Source organism: Macaca fascicularis, chromosome 18 (assembly GCF_037993035.2).
Source record: "Macaca fascicularis isolate 582-1 chromosome 18, T2T-MFA8v1.1".
Taxonomy (NCBI): Eukaryota; Metazoa; Chordata; class Mammalia; order Primates; family Cercopithecidae; genus Macaca; species Macaca fascicularis.
Window position 1 is genome coordinate 16,976,888 of NC_088392.1, and position 20,685 is coordinate 16,997,572.

At 38.4% G+C, this 20,685-nt stretch overlaps 1 long non-coding RNA gene across 2 annotated transcripts in view; it reads left to right on the forward strand.

Annotated features, from left to right (window-relative positions):
- The window catches only part of LOC135968212 (uncharacterized), a 202,200-nt gene that overhangs the window by 79,600 nt on the left and 101,915 nt on the right, over window positions 1-20,685 (forward strand). The window contains exon 3 of one of the 2 annotated variants that reach the window (XR_010582805.2): window positions 18,218-20,433. The exons of the other annotated variant lie outside the window; for it this stretch is intronic. This is a non-coding gene — a long non-coding RNA (uncharacterized lncRNA). Of the gene's footprint in view, window positions 1-18,217; window positions 20,434-20,685 lie in introns of those variants that run through there. 2 annotated transcript variants of the gene reach the window in all.

The window sequence follows — 20,685 nt, forward strand, 5'->3', positions numbered from 1 at the left end:
AGTTGTATAATCTTGCACGTATTTCTCAACTACTCTAACTTTTAATCTCCTAATAATTCTATACAGCTGGTACTGTTGATTGCCTACCCCAACCAATGCCTTTCTGCTACCCTTGTTCCTGATTTTCATCAGGTATTATCCAGAGAACCCTTGATCTCAGGAAAGGAAAGCCTAGTTGCCAGTCTTGTAGGGGGGATGTGCGGGGGGATAGGTGGACATAGAAACCCAATTCTGGACAATGAGTTTTGGGAGAAATCTACTGGGGAATGTTTGGGAAAAGGTTTTCTTTCCTTGATAGAAGGAAGCATGAAGAAAGAACCTCCATATCTTCCTACCCAACTTTGAGCACGGTTGTGCAAGGATGTGATGCCAGAAGATGCCACAGTCATATTTCAACCATGTAGGAAGACTGAGAAATTTGCAGTGATCCCAAACAACAGCCCTGACATCTGCCAATGCCAGAAACCACCTGCCTCTAGTTTTTGCTCTTGCTGTTGTTATCCGAGATGTTATAATAAATAAGTCTGTATTGTTTCAGCATCCTTCAACACTATGAGTTCTCTGTCATTTGCAGCCAAAAGCATTCTAAATAATACAGGTTGCTGTGAATAATCAATGAGATAATGCCTGCCAAGTCCTTAGCAGATTCTTCTTGGTAGTGAGCGCTGCATAACGTTAGCTGATATATAACAGGGTGACTGTTGGTGTCAGGTTTGGGAGCTGCCTTTCTGCCTAGATTAGAGCAATTTATGAGTTCAGTATAAGAAGACTAGATTTTCACACCTCAAACAACTAGAGAGACTTGTAAAAGATAATATGTAACTTAAAGCCAAATTGAGTGGTGCTAATAGTATCATAGAAAGAAGGAAAAGGATCGATAATGTGTGTTAGAGCCTTGAGCAAAGAGTTGAGATAAATGAAAAAATTGACAATAGAGAGAGGAAGGCACTAATATTATAGAAGTGGGAAGCAAAGATCATTGAATAGCTTTCTGAGGTCTGTCTAGATCCGAACTGGTGTTACAGAGGAGGAAAGTAGAAAAGGAACAGATCTGATGGAGCAGCCTTTGATACCAGGCTGAGTTGGGATCTAAGCTAAAGGCAGTCTACTGTAAACTCTCAAGAAGGGAAGTGACTTGTAAAAAGTGGTGTTTTAAGAAGAAAAATCTGAAAATTCAGAACAGAAAGAACCTAAAGGGTGGGAAATGTATTAGGAGACTATATAGCAGAACCCAGTTAGCAGGTCAAGTAGAAAAAAAGCACAGTCACTAAAGAGTACTCCTTACCTTTAGAAAATACATAAGATTAAGTTTTCTCAAATAACCTGAAATAGTACATGCAACAATTGCAGAGCAGGTCACTCCTATGGAGCATGAGATTACTGAAACAGAAAGTGTCTTATTTTCTAGGAAAATGTGTATGAGATAACCATAAGTGGGAAATGGAAGGAAATAAAATTATATGGGCTGTATGATATTCATTATACAAATAAAATACATGCAGAAGAAATATTACTTAACATAACATTTCTTCAAAACATAAACAGGGTCTATGTCTAAGTGGTAACTTTATAGATTTATCATTGTCTTTCTTTGTACCTTGAAAAATATCCCACATTTTCCATAATAGGCAGCATTACTTTTAAAATCAGAAATAATTTACTGAAGTTTCTATATTGAGGTGTTTTTTATCTCCCCACTATCACTACAATGAATCACGTTTAAAGGAGAAACAATATCCAAAAGAAGACCATAACTTTATAAATAATAAAGTTCTAATATCTGATTTGAGACTTGCATACACTGTGCTTTTTCTTTGAGACACCTAAACAACTGTGATTGCATAACCTGTGTAGTTTACACTTCAGTGCCTATCTTCCCTGTCAGATGGTAACAACCATGAATTCCAAGACAATAATGGTCTTCCCCAATGGCTAGGACAGGCATTTGGCTCATATTAGGTGTTCACTTAGTGTTTGCTGAATGACTTACTCATGTTTGGCACATTGTAATGCATTTCTATCCTCTCCACTTTGAAGAGCAATCAGTGATACTTCTGTAATTAACTATTTTACATGATTCATGGATATATGGGGAATGTACAAATTAGGAAAATGCATCATTTCTGTATCAGCAAAAAAATATCACCACTGAAATTATCTCAAACACGACATGAATGCAGGTCAAAAAGGAAGTCCTATTATGATATAAAATTCTATATAATAACCTTATTTTTAACTACTTCCATTTAGACATATTGAAACAACATTAATTTATAACAAAGATCATTAGTATTAATTAGCCTTAGTAGTTAGATAGCATGGTTTATTCCAGAAATTTAAGTAGTTGTTGCTGTGAGCAGAACCAACTGGAGGTGAAGGCAGTCACCTCCATGGTATGAATTTGGGGCATCTTGGCTAGAATATTCTCCAATATACACTTTTTGAAATCTCTTTATCAGATAATAAATTAGCAACAACACTTTGTGTGTTAACGGCTTTGGGAAAAATATTACATGTATCTAAATTCCTGTGAAGCGGGTTTTACAGAGAAAGGGGTGGTCCAGGAAGGAGTTTCGGGGCGTGTGAAGAGGATAGGAGAATGAGAAGGCTTTGAATAAGGGTAGGTCTAGACCACAGAGAGGCAAGGTCCCGAGATCCAGGGCAAAGAAAGCAAACCTCACCTATTTTAAGATGTGGCCCTGGTCCCGATATGAGTGTGAGAAAGTCTGCACATGAAGTGAGCTTTGTTAGGGAGTGTAACACCTCTGTCGGAGTATTTATCTTGTTACCAAGTAACAACCTCAACACAGATGCCAGGTTGATAGGCTATCTGAACAAAAATCCAGTGTTCTGTCATTCAGCTATTTGAGAAAGCCGATAAACTTTTAAGACCTGTCATGACAAAAGCATGCAAGATTGTATGTCCAGAGCAGCCTCAGAACTGTGAGTCATGAATTCATTCCTTGTACACACCAGTGAAACTCCGTGCTTACAATGGTGTGCTTCCTTGGAGGAGCTAATGATACAATATTAGACTCATATAACCTTGATACCATGCATCACTCACCTCTCCATTATCCTTGTGGATTAAATATGGTTAAATGAATTATTCATATTACTTAACAAGTCTTAATTTAATCTCTCTCTTATCTAGCATGTTCCTAGTGGATCTCAGCCAATGTTCTAGGCCTAGGGGAAGTAGCCTATTTCAGTGTTAATTGCCATAGCACATATGTACTCAGATGATAAACACATAACTAAATAACTCTAAGATACATTCTAGGCTGGGCGCGGTGGCTCACGCCTGTAATCCCAGCACTTTGGGAGGCCGAGGCGGACGGATCACAAGGTCAGGAGACCGAGACCATCCTGGCTAACACAGTGAAACCTTGTCTCTACTAAAAATACAAAAAATTAGCCGGGCATGGTGGCGGGCGTCTGTAGTCCCAGCTACTCGGGAGGCTGAGGCAGGAGAATGGTGTGAACCCAGGAGTTGGAACTTGCAGTGAGCCGAGATTGTGCCACTGCACGCCAGCCTGGGAGACAGAGCGAGACCCCATCTCAAAAAAAAAAAAAAAAAAAAAAAAAAAAAAAAAAAAGAAAAGAAAACAGTACATTCTAAATTCAGATGACAATTATTTTTGTTTTATCTTCTTATGACTTTTTGCTTTTTTGTATCTTTTTTTTTTTATTAAGGGTGGATAAAAGAGCAGAAACAGATTGACACTTGCTACTAAAATACATATATGCATGCCCTGCAGACAGATTCAATTTGATCCTATATAAAATAATGTGGGGAATCCCTTGATTTCTAGGAAGGAAATGGCAAGGAGAAACTAAAGGAACTTTGTGGTAGTCATGCATTTTATCTTAGGGTTGGACCATAGAATTTGCATTGCTTTCTAATCATGACTGCCTTATTTAGACTTGTAGAAAAATGAGGAGGAGGCAGAAAAAATTATTGCTCAGTTCTTCCCCTGTTGATTAGTCATAGTACACTGAGTGTATGGGCAGGAAGATGAGCATGTGAATCGGATGTGAGTGGTGGGTGGGGGAAAAAAGAAAGAGACAACAAAGATTCCTGCAACTCTGTCTCCAGCCATGACCCCTCCCCTCATCATGGCTGCACCCATGTCCATGGTCCAAAGCTGGACACATCATGCTTCCATCATTTTCCCAGACCTGTTTGTCCTCATTTACTTCCCATTTGCCTGTTATTTATTCAAGCTAATATCGAAGAAACATCCTTGAATCTTTTCTTCTTATCCCTTTCCACATCTACCATTTAACAATAATTTTAGCTTCAAAATATTTTTTGAGTCAGTATGCTCCTCTTTTTTCTCTAAAATTATTGCCCTGGCTCTGGTCTTCATCATCTTAGCCTTGGGTTCTGTGTTTCTAGTGTCTTGTCCCTTAATCCATAAATTTAATCTGATCCAGCAATAACCCTTCTTAAAATCTTTCAATGAGTCTCCATTAAATACAGGATATAGATTAGCTAGGTTCATATGTGTCCAAGACCATCAGTGATCTGGTGCCTCTCTAATCACAATAACCACTCCAGATAAAGTATTTATCATAATATCTGGCACACAGGTACACAAAAATTGCTAGCATCAGTGAATACTATTTCTTTACCTTTATTAATATACTTAGGAAATTGTGTGCAATTCATGCTTTTACTATTTGTTTCCTCATTGAAAGCAGAAAATGTACATTTTATTTTTTATATACACAGCACTTAGTAGATTATGTGCCCACTTGGGGATGCCCCAATTAATATTTTTTGAACTCAACTGAAAACAAACTTTTGTACTTCAATTTTGATCCTCCCCAGCACTACTGAGACACCCTCAAAGTATGGCCTTCCTGCTTTCCCTGCTTTGCTATGAGGATAGAAAACCGTCTTCCAGGACAGGGAGCAGTTAAGGCTGAGTCTCATGAACTGGATTTTAGGTGAATGTTGGGATCCTGGGACTAGGAACTTAGGGGACTTTAGTGGCAGGTGCTGGGGTGGATCCATAGACAGCGAAACAGAAACCTTGAACTTGACTAATTGCAATAGGCACAGAGTGCATCAGGACAGCAGCAAGAGAGCTCTGTCCCTACTCCTGGATTAGGGTAAGGCCTCACCGGAGATAGGACTCCAAAAATTCCAAGCTGTGAGTACATATTAAGTAGTAAGGAAGAAGACAAAGAGAAAAGAGAAGATGGTAAGGGCTAAAAGCAACAAAAGGAGAAGTCACAAGGGAGGAAGGCTACTCCACTTATCCTAATATTCTAAATTTTATATTGGATACTTGGTTATAAACACAAGTAAACAAAACTTTTAATGACAAAAAAAATCCCAATTTTGGAAGGTGCTGCTAAACACTGTGCTCTAGCTCATAGATTGCATATGATCTGCAAGAACATTGGCTTCAGAGTAACAGATAATTTAAATGATTTATTTGACATGTAAGTAACTAGGCTAATGAAATCAAACAAAGATCAAGAATATACTGGATTTCCTTCAGGTCAGGACTTGTGATGGCCTATTTTCTTTTTTCCTGACATTTGCTTCTAGATACTGAATCTATCCCTTCAAAGCTTTTGCTTAGACGAAGCCTGAGTCAAAGGAATTGGTACCTCTCAAAGCATATGATTTCTCAGTGATGTTTTATTGCCCTTCCAACACTATATCAATCACATTTCTTGATAATTTCAATATTCACACCCGTATGCTTGTTTCTTTAGTATGAAAGCATTGCTCACTATTCTATGGGCAAAGCTCAAAAGAGTATGATCATTTAACGTTTCTATAGCACTGTCTTCTTAGTGTCCAATGCCTCTTTGACTCAGAACTGACTACATATTATACTAGTCTCATGCCTCATCAAGCTCTGCTAAGAAACCCAAACACATGGAGAGATAGGTAATAAATGCATACCATTTACTCAAAAAAGGTGATAGACTTTTCCCCAGCACTCAGGTATGCATGTCTTTGTGATCATCCCCTAGAGTTACAAATGTGTGAGTACTCTTAACTCTATGACAAATTCCTGTTTTGCTGGACTTGAGCACGTAAAGCCCATTTGAAACATTTTTTTGGAAGACTTCAGCATCCATAAAGAACCTTTGGTCATCACTTTTCCTAATGAAGAGTCATGACCCCTTGGCCCTTATCTCTGACTCATACTAAAATCACATTGTGTGATTTTTGGTATGGCATCATAATCTTGAAGTAAGATCCTGTTTCTTCTTCTTAATAGGGAAAGATAAGCACAAATCCTGCATGTGCAAAATTTCTTATATTGTTACCTAAAATATAACCATGCTTATGAGTTCCTGTACCTCTTATTAAAATAATGAAGTAGGAGATATTTGAGAAAAGTCATACACTATGTATATAAAACTAAAGCATTGTTGTTATAAATGAAATAATGTAGGTGAAGTGTTGGGCAGAATGTGTAATCACAATAAGCACTTGATATTATTATTATTATAGAGGTACTGTTGATACTAACCTTCACATGAGTGTTAAACTGAAATCTGATAATACCCGTGTAATCTTAGGTGGGTCACTTAACTTCTTCGGGCTTCCCCTTCTTTACATTGTAATGGTCCCATTATAATGTCCTTCAATGTACATTATCTTATTTAATCATTTCAACAATTGTTTGAATAAGATAAATGTTGTACAGCTGAGCAAGAAGACATGTAGAGTGATCAAGGGAGTTGCCTCATTATTAAGGAATTGTGACAGAGTATATTCGACCCAGATGTTTTAGGCCAATGCTCTTTCCACTGACAATACCTTGCTTGCTCATTTCAACTTTACTATGTGTGATTCCATTTCTGTGATTGCTTAAGGAGCTGTTAGAATCTCAAAGACAGAGATAATCGCTCTTCCTGATTTTGATTTTGATCCTGATTTCCCCAAGGCCTAGCGTTGTCATTAGCAAATGGTAAGTCCTCAAGAAATTTGCTAAACTGAATCTTCTCTTAGTCACGTTGCCTCTCATCAGGCATTGTCTGACATCCCACCCCTACTTGTGCCTGGGTTTTGCCCGAAATTGGGTGCTGCCAGAAAGTGGAGTTAAGTCTTTGACTGGTATCTCAGTAAATCTCATATACAGGAAGGAGAAACTAGAAAGAGGATAAGATTATAAATGTTAAAGAAGTAGTAGTCAATCATTTTGGGTGAGACAGTGGATATTTGGTATTTCATGGGTGGTGCAGTGATGTTTTGCACATAGACAAAATTATGAAATGATCTCATTTTATCATGGTCCCAGAGTAACCTTGTCTGAGGTTTGCAATTTGTCTGAGGCTGGTATTCTGTTTATGTGGTTTATGTCTTCTAGGAAAGTACCATGGTCTACCTGTGTCAGTTCAGCTTACAAATATCAGCAGATGCTGCTCTTTTTTTTTCTCTCTCAACTGACAAATAGCATTTTTTTTTTTTTTCTGGAGCAACGAACTTCACCAGAATTCAAAGATTGCATAATGTGTTGAAGAGATTACAAAAGATGGTATCTCATCTTCGTGGGTTCAAGCAGACTTGTTTAATTAATTTTTATTAAGGAAAGGGTCAACTCCAGGTATTACTATATTTGGTTGGTTGGTTGGTTGGTTGGTTGGTTAGACTGGAGGAAGACGATCATATTTAACACACGAACTTTGTTCTACTCTGTTATTGTTGCAATTTGTTTTTAAATTTTAATTAAAACCAGACATGCATGTTATTTTTCTTCTCATTTCTCACTCCTTTAAAAAGACAATTTTTAAAACTACTTCGGCTAATTTTTTGTTTGTTTGTTTGTTTGGTATTTAACTCCGTATCTCTAAAGAACATGATTATATTGCTACTTCTTAAAGAGCTCTAGGCATCAGCTATTCCTCGTACACATGTGAACATTTCCCATCCTGCCATATTTCAAATATGCCTGTAGTAATACTAAACTTCAGTCAATATTTTTGGTTTACATTATCATGATTATGTGCATGGAATTCACTGCTGGGCCATATTCTATAATTTTATTTTCTGCACGTTTTGTTTTCATAGCATTATCTCAGATTTTTAAAAAATTTGCTTAGTGTTATATATACTTATCACCAACTTGACCACAAAGCCTCTCCTAGCCGGACAAGTCTTATTTTAATGCATTCAGACACTTGAAATATCTAATCAATTTCATTTTCTTAAAATAATCACACTCTGAGCCTCTGACCGGGTCCAGACTGAACGCTGTTGCTCTTTAGGCCCCTGAAGGTCTGACGGCTAAAGAAAACGCAGAATCCCGAGGTGGATCCCTTTACTTCTCTCTTGGATTGGCTTCTCTTTTTCCTACATCTTTTATCATCCTCTTCATGGTTCCCTGCCTCATTTTTAAGCAGCACATGCTCTAGGAGCTACTTGGAAAAAAAGAAAAAAAGGCATGGGGAGAAAGCTTTCTGAGATCATAAATGTCTGAAAATGCTTCATCTCCCTCTTTTACCAAATTGGTAATTTGGTGATGTACAGAATTCTAAATTTAAAAATATTATTGCTCCAAATTTGAAGATCTTTACCATCATACCCTAGCCTCTAGTCTTGCTGTTAGAAGTCCAACGTCATTGATCTGTGACTTAATTTTGGTCTCTGGAAGCTTACAGACCCTCTGTTTCCAACATCCTGAAATTTCACAGTGATGTGCCTTGGGATAGACTTACATTTATCCACTCTACTGGCACTTAGTAAGCCCTTTCAGCCTGGAAGCTCGTGTCATTTAGTCTCAGGGAATTTCTCGAATTATTTCCTTTTGTCTTTTTGATTTGTCTATGTTTCTAATATACTATTTAATGCATAGAAGGGACTATTTCTATTAACTGCCATTTACTATGGATTTCTCCCAAAGAAAGAAATCAGCCTTTCCATCCTTACCTGCAGTAAACACTTTTCTGAATTTATATTCATTATTCTCTAGTTTCATTTTTATATCTTTATCCATGAAAGTCTGCCCAGATAGTATATTGTTTAGTATTGCTTGTGTGTGAACTTTATAAAAATTGGCATTACCTTATAAATGTTCTAGAAAGGGTGCCCGCCAACTTGTTTGGTAAAAGGGTCAGATAGTAAATATCTTAGTCTTTGTTGTCACCGCTCATCTCTGCCCTGTGATAGGCAAGCAGACACAAACAAGTGGATATGACTGTGTTCCAACACAATTTCACGTACGAAAAACATGTGGTGGGCCATATGCTACAGGATACGGACTCCTGTAGAGAAACTCTGAACATGTGCACAGGCAATGCAAGAGTTTCTCCAGCATATATAGAAAACAATGCCATATTGTTTACTAAAATGTTACAAGTCCTCTAGAGCATTCTACATTATATTTTCAAAATTCAGCCAGTTGTTTCTTGTAGGTATATTTTATGTTTTTCATTGCTACTCCATTGAAATAATTAAAGTATCATAATTTATTCATTCATTTTTTCCTGTCAATACATATTTAGGCTGTTTCTAGTTATTGTTTCCTGATATGCTTTTTAAAATATATATTCCCATCAACAATATACAAAGACCTCTCATACACACCTCTCCAGCACTTAATTTTGTCAAATGTCTTAATTTTTGACAAGCTATTATAGTATGTATAAGGTGGCATGTCCTGATTTGCAATTTTCATACTGCTGAAGAGACTGAACAGCTCTTACTATTTCATAATATTATGATGATATATATTTCATAATATTATGATAATATATGATGTGTATTTCCTCTTCTGTGAAAATTTTGCTTAAAAGTTTTTGGGGGAGATTTGAGAGGCTTTTTTTTGTTGTTATTTGTCTTTTTGTTGACGTATGGGACTTCTTTATATGTACTGGATATTTAACCTTTGCTAGCTATATAGGTTGCAAAAATATTCTAATTTGCCATCTTTAATTTTCATTTAAGATGACTTTTGATGCTGTCACATTAATCTTGCTTAGCATTTTATGTCTTAAAAAAAGTCTTTTTGGCCAGGTGTGATGGCTCATGCCTATAATCCTAGCAATTTGGGAGATCAAGGCTGGTGGATCACTTGAGGTCAGGATTCGAGACGAGCCTGGCCAACATGGTGAAAACACGTCTCTACTAAAAATACGAAAGTTAGAGCATGGTGGCAGGCACCTGTAATCCAAGCTACTTGGGAGGCTGAGGTGGAAGAATCACTTGAACCCGGGAGGCAGAGGTTGCAGTGAGCTGATATCAGGCCACTGGACTCAGCCTGGGCAACAGATAGAGACTCTGTCTTAAAAATATATATATATTTTCTATCACAAACTCAGAAAAATATTCTGTATTAAGTTACAAAACGTTTGCCTCTAAAGAGGACTAGGGATGCTTAAATCATACACTGGGTAAAGAAAATGTGGTATGTAATACAGCATGGTATACAATGCAGCCATAAAAAAAGAATGAGATCATGTCTTTTGCAGGGACATGGATGGAGCTGGAGGCCACTATCCTTAGCAAACTAACACAGGAACAGAAAACCAAATACTTCATATTCTCACTTGTAAGTGGGAGTTAAACGATGAGATCACATGGACACATAGAAGGGAACAACACACGCTGGAACCTCTCAGAGGATGGAAGGTGGGAGGAGGAAGAGGATCAGGAAAAACAGCTAATGGGTACTAGGCTTAATACTGGGTGATGAAATAATCTGTACAGCAAACCCCCATGACACTAGTTTACCTATGTAACAAACCTGTACTTGTACCCTTGAACTTAAAAGTTAAAACAATAAAAAAATTAAGTTTAAAATAGAGGATGAGGGATACTTGAAAAAATTATAAATTCTAGGTCTGGGATAGGCAATATAGAAGATAAGTTGGGATCATTCTGTCATACCAGAAAGCAAAGAGGCCATGGAAGGCAACTAAAATCTTGTCAAAAGGACGTAGGAGCCAATTGAAAAAGTTCCCAGTGGCCAAAGTTGAGGAACTTTGAGCATGAAAGATAATAATAACTGTAGTGAATTTTAAATTTTTAAATATATCAAAGTCCATGACTTAAAAATGACACTTACAGGGGAAAAAATATAAAATTCCATTAGTCAAATTCAGATGATACTATAGACCAGATTATTATTCTGAAAACTGGCAAATGACATAAATTATTAAAATATTCATCATACTTTTCCTTGAGGAGGAAGAGTTTTTCCTCCTAGAAATATAACTAGTAAATGAAGAAGAATTGACAAAATTAAACCATCACCATTTTGCAATCTGTAATAAAGGGTCTACATCATATCTTCAATTTCTGCTAAGTCCATTAGGTTAAAAGGCTAAAAAGAAATTTCATAATGTCAGGTTGACCACACATGATTTCAATGTTGAATCTTAATATCACAAAAGGAAAGTCAACCAGATATTAATGTCTCTTGATGGACATGTATAATCCCTCTCCCCCATGAAGTATTTTTGATGAAAGAAAAGAAGAAAGAAAGAAAGAAAGAAAGAAAGAAAGAAAGAAAGAAAGAAAGAAAGAAAGAAAGAAAGAAAAATTTAAGAAAGAAAGAAATTTAAGAAAGAAAGAAAGGAAGGAAGGAGGAAGGAGGAAAGGAGGGAGGGAAGAAGGAAGGGAGGGAGGGAGGAGATCTGAATCTAATTAAGTATTTTCCTCACTGCTAGTTTATAGGAAATGCAAGGGAAGAGAGGAATATGTTAAATTACACCACAAAGATGGAATCAACGAACAATGGAAATTTGTGGGAAAACATTTAGAACAAACTATTCATTTTCTTCAAAAAATTACATTGAAAGGACAAAAAGAAAGGGGGAAGATCTAGATAAACGGAAGTAAAACCTATATAAAAATGCAGTTTGTGGAACTTATTTGGATTCTGATTTGAATAAACCAACTACAAAAAGACATAATTAAAAATCAAGTGGACAAATTTGAATATTTTTTGATGCTATAGATTGTTTTTTAGTTACAATAAAGAATTTTTGTAATAATTTTAAAGAGTCCTTACCTTTAGTGAGTGTATTGAAATATTTGTGGATAAAATGAAGTGATTCCTAGGCTTTGATTCATAATAATCAAAGTTGAGGGAGAAAGAAAATGGTCGTATAGATAAAATAAGAGAGGTTATGGGGTAATAGTTACTGAAGTTAGTTACGAAGTACCTTGAGGTTAATTAAACTATTATCTTTTCCTTTGTCTGCATTTGGAAGTTTCCATAATAAAAAGTAAAAACTACCTATCCTTTAATAGAATAAAATGTCATTTTCAATTACTCCATGGTCTAATGGGAGTCAGTAGGCAGAGGATGAGATGTCTGCTCCATGCGTTCATTCAGGTCCCCAAGTATATTATTTTGTGTTACCCAACAAAAGAGTTCAAGGCAAAGCTGTCATTCTAATGGTTATTTTAGAGTACAATTCCATGGCGTCAAGAGTGAAAGAAGAACAGAAGTGATGCAAAAGAAGGAAAACTGATATCAAGTGGTTCTTACCTAGGTGGCTACAGCTTGAAAAACCAGCCAAATGTTCACACACACAGGACATCTTAGAGAAGCAGCATGGGAATAGAGAACCCTGGAAGAGTCCTTTACAATAAAAAGAAGAGAAGACTTTATCTCCAGGTTTATTCTAGTGTCCTGCCCCTCACGGGTCCACAGTTGTTGTGTGGAACACTAACTCTTCCACCCTTCTGGGCTGTGTTTCCTAGCCCCTCTGGCAGCTCCTGGGAGAAGCATCGTCAAACTAAAAAAATACTTTGATATCATACTTCCATTTTATATGTGCTCCTTAAATGCTTCCGCAGTCTACTCATTTTAAAATGGGACACCAAAATGGCAAACTGGAAGTTCTGCTTGGAAAGGAACCTAGGAAGAAGGGAGAAAATTGTTGAATGTAGGATGATCTCGCTGGGCTGTTTGTTTGGGATATTCCCACTGTTCTTATTTTTGGATCCCTGAGAAGGTTGTTCCAATCTTATCCCTGGAGAATGATGGCTGCCAGATTTCTGCAGCCCAGTAAGGCCTATATAAGAATTCAGAATTTAAACTTTTACTTACTCCTGTTTTTTCAGTATGGCAACCCTGATCCCATTTCTGTCTGTTGCACTGCAATCTGGAGTGTCACCCTCTATTTTACTCTCCCTGGAGAATCAAGCTCCATCACCTGCTTTCCTGCAGGGGAAGGTCACTAAGCTGACTGTGTGGAGTGTGCAAGGGGACCTGACAGTCCAGCTGCTTCTCGAACAGAATGCAAATCCTTTTGTTTTTAGCTTGTTTTCAACCCTTCATTCCTGAGGTACTTGATACTAATTCTGCAGTTTTAAAAATATTCCACGGGTAAATTGAATTTATTTTCTACTTTCCAAATAGCTTCCTTTGCAGCATCAAACTTTTCTGGTTCTACCATTCATAATAACCAATCTGCTTTTCAGCATTCAAAAAGGGATGGCTGTGGTATACTCTTCAATTCCCTTTACCTTCCTAGGTTAATGCTCTAAAACAACAGTAGCAACAATAAGAAAACTTTGCTAATTATTTTCTCATTTTAGAAGGGACCTGAAGTTAAATGAGTGTCTTTAATTTGCCATCTTTAGCCAGATGTTTCCCAAATTTCCTTGTGGTGGCCCTCGCATGACAAGGCTATCCCAGTTGACTGACCCCCATTGTGACTAATAGGAATTTCCAACATTGTGGAAGAGATATTTTACTATTCGGGGGGCCTTTTGGTGGCTACCATATTTTACCACAGTCCCTTCTTGTATGAGTTGTGTCATGACTCCTTAATGATGCATATCTAAGTGATTTACTTGTGACTTTCCAAAATGCTTTTCAAGCTTAAATTGTAGGGTCAGCTCTAATTCTGGCCTTATTTTATATTTGCTCTTTCCTGCACCCACACCCAAACCGCTACTCCTCAGCCTCTCTCCATAAAGCCCCCCAACCCTCACCACCTCCAAAAGGTATCAGTTCCAAGTGAACTAAAGGAGACCACAAAGTCTTGGAACGTGGGATCTGCAAAGCTGGAACAATTGCACTGAGTAGGAAAGGGGGCACCACCCTGCTTTCAGTTGGGAATGCTTTCTCTTCCTCCTGGTTTCATCTGCTAGGCCAAGGAATCTTTGGACTGAGAACTTTCTCAGGCCACCACATTGCAACTCTGGTTTGGAAGCTTATTCTTCCTGCAGTGCAAAAAGCCAGCAAATTATGTTTTCTGATACTCTGGGACTAAGCTTCTTAAAAATTAATGTGCACACAAATGTTGGGGAGATCTTATCAATATGAGATTCTGATGAACCAGGTCTTCATAAGACCTCAGATTCTGCATTGTTGTTGTTGTTGTTGTTGTTGTTTGGAAAGAGTCTCGCTCTTGTCGCCCAGACAGGAGTGCAGTGGCATGATCTCAGCTCCCAGCAGCCTCCGCCCTTCCAGATTCAAACGATTCTCCTTCCTCAGCTTCCTGGGTAGCTGGGACTACAGGTGTGCACCCCCACGCCCAGCTAATTTTTGCATTTTTAGTGGAGACAGGGTTTCACCATGTTGGCCAGGCTGATCTTGAACTCCTGACCTCAAGTGATCTGCCCTACTTGGCTTTCCAAAGTGCTGGGATTACAAGCATGAGCTACTGCACCCAGCCAGATTCTGCATTTCTAACAAGTTTCTGGAAGGTGATAGATCACCATTCGGCCAGATGCTGCTGGTCTGAGGATCACACTTTGAGTAGCAAGTCTCTACCTTTTGTGTGTGTGTGTGTGTGTGTGTGTGTATTCTTTCTCTTCATCCTATCTACAACTTCCCACACTGTCAGGGTATAGTGGACACTTAGTGCCTTGTCCACGTGCTTCTTTCTGCTTTGTTGCTGTCTTGCACCTGCAACATTCAAAGTGTTTCCATTGGGTGCTAAAGCCATGTCTCCGGCATGTGAGTTGGAAGTGCCGGGTGTATTACATCTCCCATGGTAAGCCCATAGCCAATAGTTGACTGGTGTGGGAATTCAAAACCCCAACTTTTACTCTGGTATGATACAAACTCTCAAAGATGTTACCCCCTAGAGCTCTCAGAGGAATCAGTCCAAGTCTGAGACTTCACCCCAAATCACCCTCATTTGGCTTCTTTTCCTTCCCTGTGCTGCTTCCTTTACACCCTTTCTGGTTTCTCCTGGGGGCACTTCCTTCATAAAGAACTTCTACATGAATCCTGGGCTTAAGTTGGCTTTCAGGAGAACTCAACCTAAAACAGACAGCCACCTCCTTAGTTGTTCTTGAATCTAAAGGAACCTAATAAGAGAGTAACTCTCGCAGAAAATTTCTAAATTAAGAGACTGCAGACTGATGTTTCCCAGCACCCAGTGAGTACCTGACACACAGTAAGTGATTCATCAACGTAGGCTGAATCATTGATTGCATGATTGAATCAAATTTCTTGATAGAATTGACTTAAAACCTTACCTGACTTTCTGATTATGGGGCTAGAGCAATACCTGAGCCCTCATCATACTCAAATACCAGGCTGGACAGGACTGGCTCCTTTGCTCCCTTACCTCGGAACCACCCAAATACTATTTTCGGATCTCTAGGTGGAATAGAAGGTTCAGTAACAAATGTCCCTACTCCTCCTCCTTTAACCATAGGATCTGTGCGCAAGGCATCAGCTGCTGGCCCCCCAGCTCCTTCCCTTTGGCTTGGGGAAGGGCAGCAGAGCATCAGTAATTGCTACATCAAAACAGAGCTGCTGACCCAGGACTCCTCTTCAATACTATCTCCTTCCAACCTTGGGGAAAGACCGGATGCTCATTCCACACGCAAACTGCATTTCCTGCCTATTTGTCATGGCAGCACATCACGCAGCTGCTGTGTCATGTCAAAACAGCAGTGCACGCATTCTTGCAACATTTTTGGAATGCAGGCCCAGCAAGTACACATGTGGTAGGAAGCGTCATCATTCTAAGAGCAATGCGTTTACACGGGCCATTTCGAAAAAAACATTTACGAAATCTTACTTTTTATGGTTTCCTCCAAATGATTGCAAAGGATAAGAAGGAATGGAAGAGAAAGTGAACGTGCATTGTGGTGCATACAGACAATACAAAATAACGGAATTATAGATGCAGTTGATATTGAACACACACAAATATAAGCTATAAAAAGGGAAAACAAAAGTTTTGCTCAAGTTTTGCAATTTCCGATCCCAAGGAGAGGTCTGAGGCATCTTATCTTGGCTTTCAAAGGAGTTAAATTAATGACAAAGGATGTTTGTCTAAAACGGTTTCTATCCACTTGGGTGGCAAGGGAGTTTCTATTTTACACCTTGCAATGCTGTCTGCCTCTGCTGATTCTGCAGTTTCCTTTTGTTTCCTAGTTTTCTGTAGCATTGGTCCATTCTAGTTCATTTCTGCTTATTGTTTCAGACTTTATTTATTTATTTATTTATTGCTGGCACCTGGCTCTGTCACCCAGGCTGGAGTGAAATGGTGCGATCTCGGGTTACTGCAACCTCCGCCTCCCAGGTTCAAGCAATTCTCCTGCCTCAGACTCCTGGGCAGCTGGGACTACACGTTCACTACAGCCCACTATAACCCACTACAGCCTGGCTAATTTTTGTATATTTTTTGGTAGAGACGAGGTTTCACCATGCTGGCTAGGCTGGTTTCAAACTCCTGACCACAAGCGATGCCCCCGCCTGGGGGTCCTAAAGGGCTGGGATTACAGGCGTGACCCACTACACCCAGCCTGCTTCAGGCTTTTATAATAGATTATGAAATCTTGTTAGTATAGAAGTGAAAACTGACACTCTTCCTTTCTTCCAATATAGCAAAGCACTTTGAGTATGGGAAAAAAAAGTGCATCTTGAGATCATAAATAACATGGTCATTACATCTGGCTATAGTTTCACTCTCAAATAATGAAAACCTTCAATAAACCTGGTCTCCCTAATTAGTCACATCCGAAGCTATGGCATGACCCTTATGAATACAACACAAGTACATGAAAGTCATTGTTTTTTCCACTATTGATGGATTAAAGTAAGTTTGGAAATCTTGGTAATTTTGCACAGTTTTCTTCTGAGGTTATGTATTCTTTCCTTTTCTAAAGGTTTCTGTCTCTGGATCTTTCTTTGATATCTATTCCCCAAGAGATGAAGCCATCTAAGTTCTACTGCTAACCCCATTGGAAACATGCAGGTTACAATGGACCTTGTCTGGATAGTCTAGCAAACTAGAAATAATCGAAAAGCAATTCCAATCTTTGCTTCCATCTCTTGGAAGAAAGAGGGTTTCCAGTTGAGACCTCCATAACACCACGTCAAAAATCCCTTTGCAACTCTTTTCCAATTCTATCAACACCCGTCCTGTGCCAGGACTTTGCCTCTCCCTCTTGTCTTTGCTCCTCAATGTCTCTCTCTGCTCCCTACTCCCACACACCCTCTCAGACACCTAAACCCCTTGCTCTACAAAAATTGCTCAGGCCTCTTCCTTTCCCTCCTTTTTATTAGCTCTTAATTAGATCTGTTAACTTGCCCTCTGGGTTATACACATTACTCAGTTTCTTCCGCCTGGAAACTAATCCATGAAGCAAGAATCCTCCCCACATAATAGAAGCAAAGGGAATAGAGAGAGGCAGACCTGTGGTGGAGGTTGTGAACACTCATTCATTAACTTAATTTAATGTATTCATTTAACTTAATGAAAAGCCATTCATAATTTTTAATTCAATTTAAAACAAAGATTTATATTATATTAACAAGTGTTATGTTATTTTCATAAAACTCATACATGAGCACAGATAGCTATGCAAAATATTTGCCTCTCCCAATTCCCTACCCCACCCAGTTACTCTCAACTTGTTTCAACACATTTCTAGCTTTCTGACTCCCAGTTTCTGGTTTCATGTCCCAGGTTGAATGATTACTTTCGAGATCCTATGGCTTTGACAATTCTAAAATTTCTCTTTCTGTTTCTTTTTTTCTTTCTTTTTGATAGACTTTTCCATCTAGCTTTTAGTTTGTCTTGCTTCTTTGTTTTGATATTACCATTTCCTGGGATTAGAACTCCACAAAACCCCTCACCACATACACTTGGTTCCCTCACCCCAAATTCAAGCAGATAGCGGTACACCTGTCTGATTTGTTCACTATACTATAATTCTACAGTCGAAGTTAAATCATATTTATCTCTTCTTTGAGCAATGTAAGTATTCTGCAGATGTTGGCTGAATTAAATGTAATGGAATTATCTTTCACAGTATGAAACTGACCTCCCCACCTACTCAATGCCATCCTCATCGTTCTCTGCACCATCGCTGTGAACTCTGCAGGATCCACTCCAGCTCTTCCTCCTCCCTCTCCTCCACAGCCCTCTTCTATCAATGCTGGGCTGAGGTAACCACCTCCTTTGCACGCTCTTACTTTTGTACTTATATATAGGCGGTGTGTTTAATAGTGAAAAGAACACAAGCTTTGAATCAATTCATAAAAACAGTGATGAATAACATTCTACGTGCATAATGACAATTCTGAAACGACACATTACCATATGCATTCATGGTAGTAAGCAATTTAGCTATATTATCTAATTTAATTTGTACAATAACCATATATATTAGTACTACGATTACCCCATTTTATAGAGGAGAAAAACAGAGCCTAGAGATATTAGAGCACTTGCTCAAGGTTGCACAGCTAGTAAGTCCGGCTGTCAAGGCCCCATTCTTATCAACCGTATCTTAACAAAATCCCAGTCAAGTTTAAATGTCTGCTCCAACTTACCTGGATAACTTTGGACCAATTTATTAAGCTCTCTCATATCTTTATATGTAAAATGGGCTTTAATATGATCTATCATTTAGTTTTCGTATGAAAATTAAATGCAATAATACACAAATCATTTATTCATATTTAGTATTGGGCCCATGGAAGTGGCTCCATACATGCAGTCTATCCCTATTTCCCCCATCATAATCATAATTTATGACATTAATTAAACTTTTAAGTGACCCTCTCCCTGCTTATCTTAATCTCCTGAAAAGATTGTTAATTTTGTATTTATCTCTGTATTTTTAATGCACTTGAAACATTGTAGGTACCCCAAAAATGGATTCCTGATTCAACAATTGACTAAGTTGCAACAGTCAGAACTAGTAGAGTTTTCAGTTCACAAGTGGTAGGATTATATATCCATTGAAAGTGTATAGCAAATCCACACACAGCGAACTCATTCTTGACAAAGGTGCCAAGAATATACACTGGGGAAAAGAGTCTCTTCAGTAAATGGTGCTGGAAAACCTCGATATCCATATGTGGAAGAAAGAAACTAGGCCCCTGTCTCTTGCCATATACAAAAATTAGTTCAAAGTGAATTAAACATTGAAATCTAAGACCTCAAACTGTGGAACTACTGAAAGAAAACTTTGGGGAAATTCTCTAGGACGCTGGACTGGGCAAAGATTTCTTAAGTAATAACCCCATAGCACTGGCAACCAAAGCAAAAAATTGACAAACAAGATGACATCAAATTTCAAAGCTTCTACACAGCAAAAGGAACAATCAACAAAGTCAAGAGACAATCTGCAGAATGGGAGAGAATATTTGCAAGTGATCCATCTGACAAAGGATTAATAACCAGAATCTATGCGGAACTCAAACAACTCTATATGAAAAAATATATAATAATCCAGTGAACAAATGGGCAAAAGATCTGAATAGACATTTCTGAAAAGAAGATATACAAATGGCAAATAGGTATGTGAAAAGGTACTTAACATTAATGATCATCATAGAAATGCAAATCAAAAGTAAAATAAGATATCCATTTCACCTCAGTTAAAATGACTTTCATCCAAAAGACAGGGAACAACAAATGCTGGTGAGGATGTGGACAAAAGGGAGCCTTTATATACTATTGGTGGGAGTGTAAAATAGTACAACCACTATGGAGGATAGTGTGGAGGTTCCTTTAAAAATTAAAAATAGAGCTACCCTAGGATCCAGAAATCCCACTGCTGGGTATATACCAAAAGAGAATAAATCAGTATGTCAAAGAAATATCTGCCCTGCCATGTTTATTGTAGCACTAGCCAAGATTTGGAAACAACCTAAGAGTCCATCAACAGAGGAATGAATAAAGAAAATGTGGCCAGGCACATTGACTCATGCCTATAATTGCAGCACTTTGGGAGGCTGAGGTGGGTGGATCACTTGAAACCAGGTGTTTGAGACCAGCCTGGGCAACATGGCATAACTCTGTCACTACAAAAGAAAATACAAAAATTAGCTAGGCATGGTGGCGTGCACCTGCAATCTTAGCAACCAGGGAGGTTGAGGTGGGAGGATCACTTAAGCCCAGGAGGTGGAAGTTGCAGTGAGCCGAGATCAGGCTGGGGACTCCCGGGCCAAGATCAGAGCAAGACTCTGTCTCAAAACACAACAACAACAAAAAAAACAAAAGAAAAGACAAAGAAAATGTGATACATACATACAATGGAGTACTATACAGTCATAAGAAATAATGAGAGCCTGTCATTTGCAACAACATGGGTGGAACTGGAGATCATCGTGTTAAGTGAAATAAACCAGGCACAGAAAGACAAACTTTACATGTTCTCTTTTATTTGTGGGAGCTAACAATGAAAACAATTGAATGAGAGAGAGAGAGAGAGAGAGAGAGAGAGAGAGAGAGAGAAAGAGATGGTTACCAGAGGCTGGGAAGGTTAGT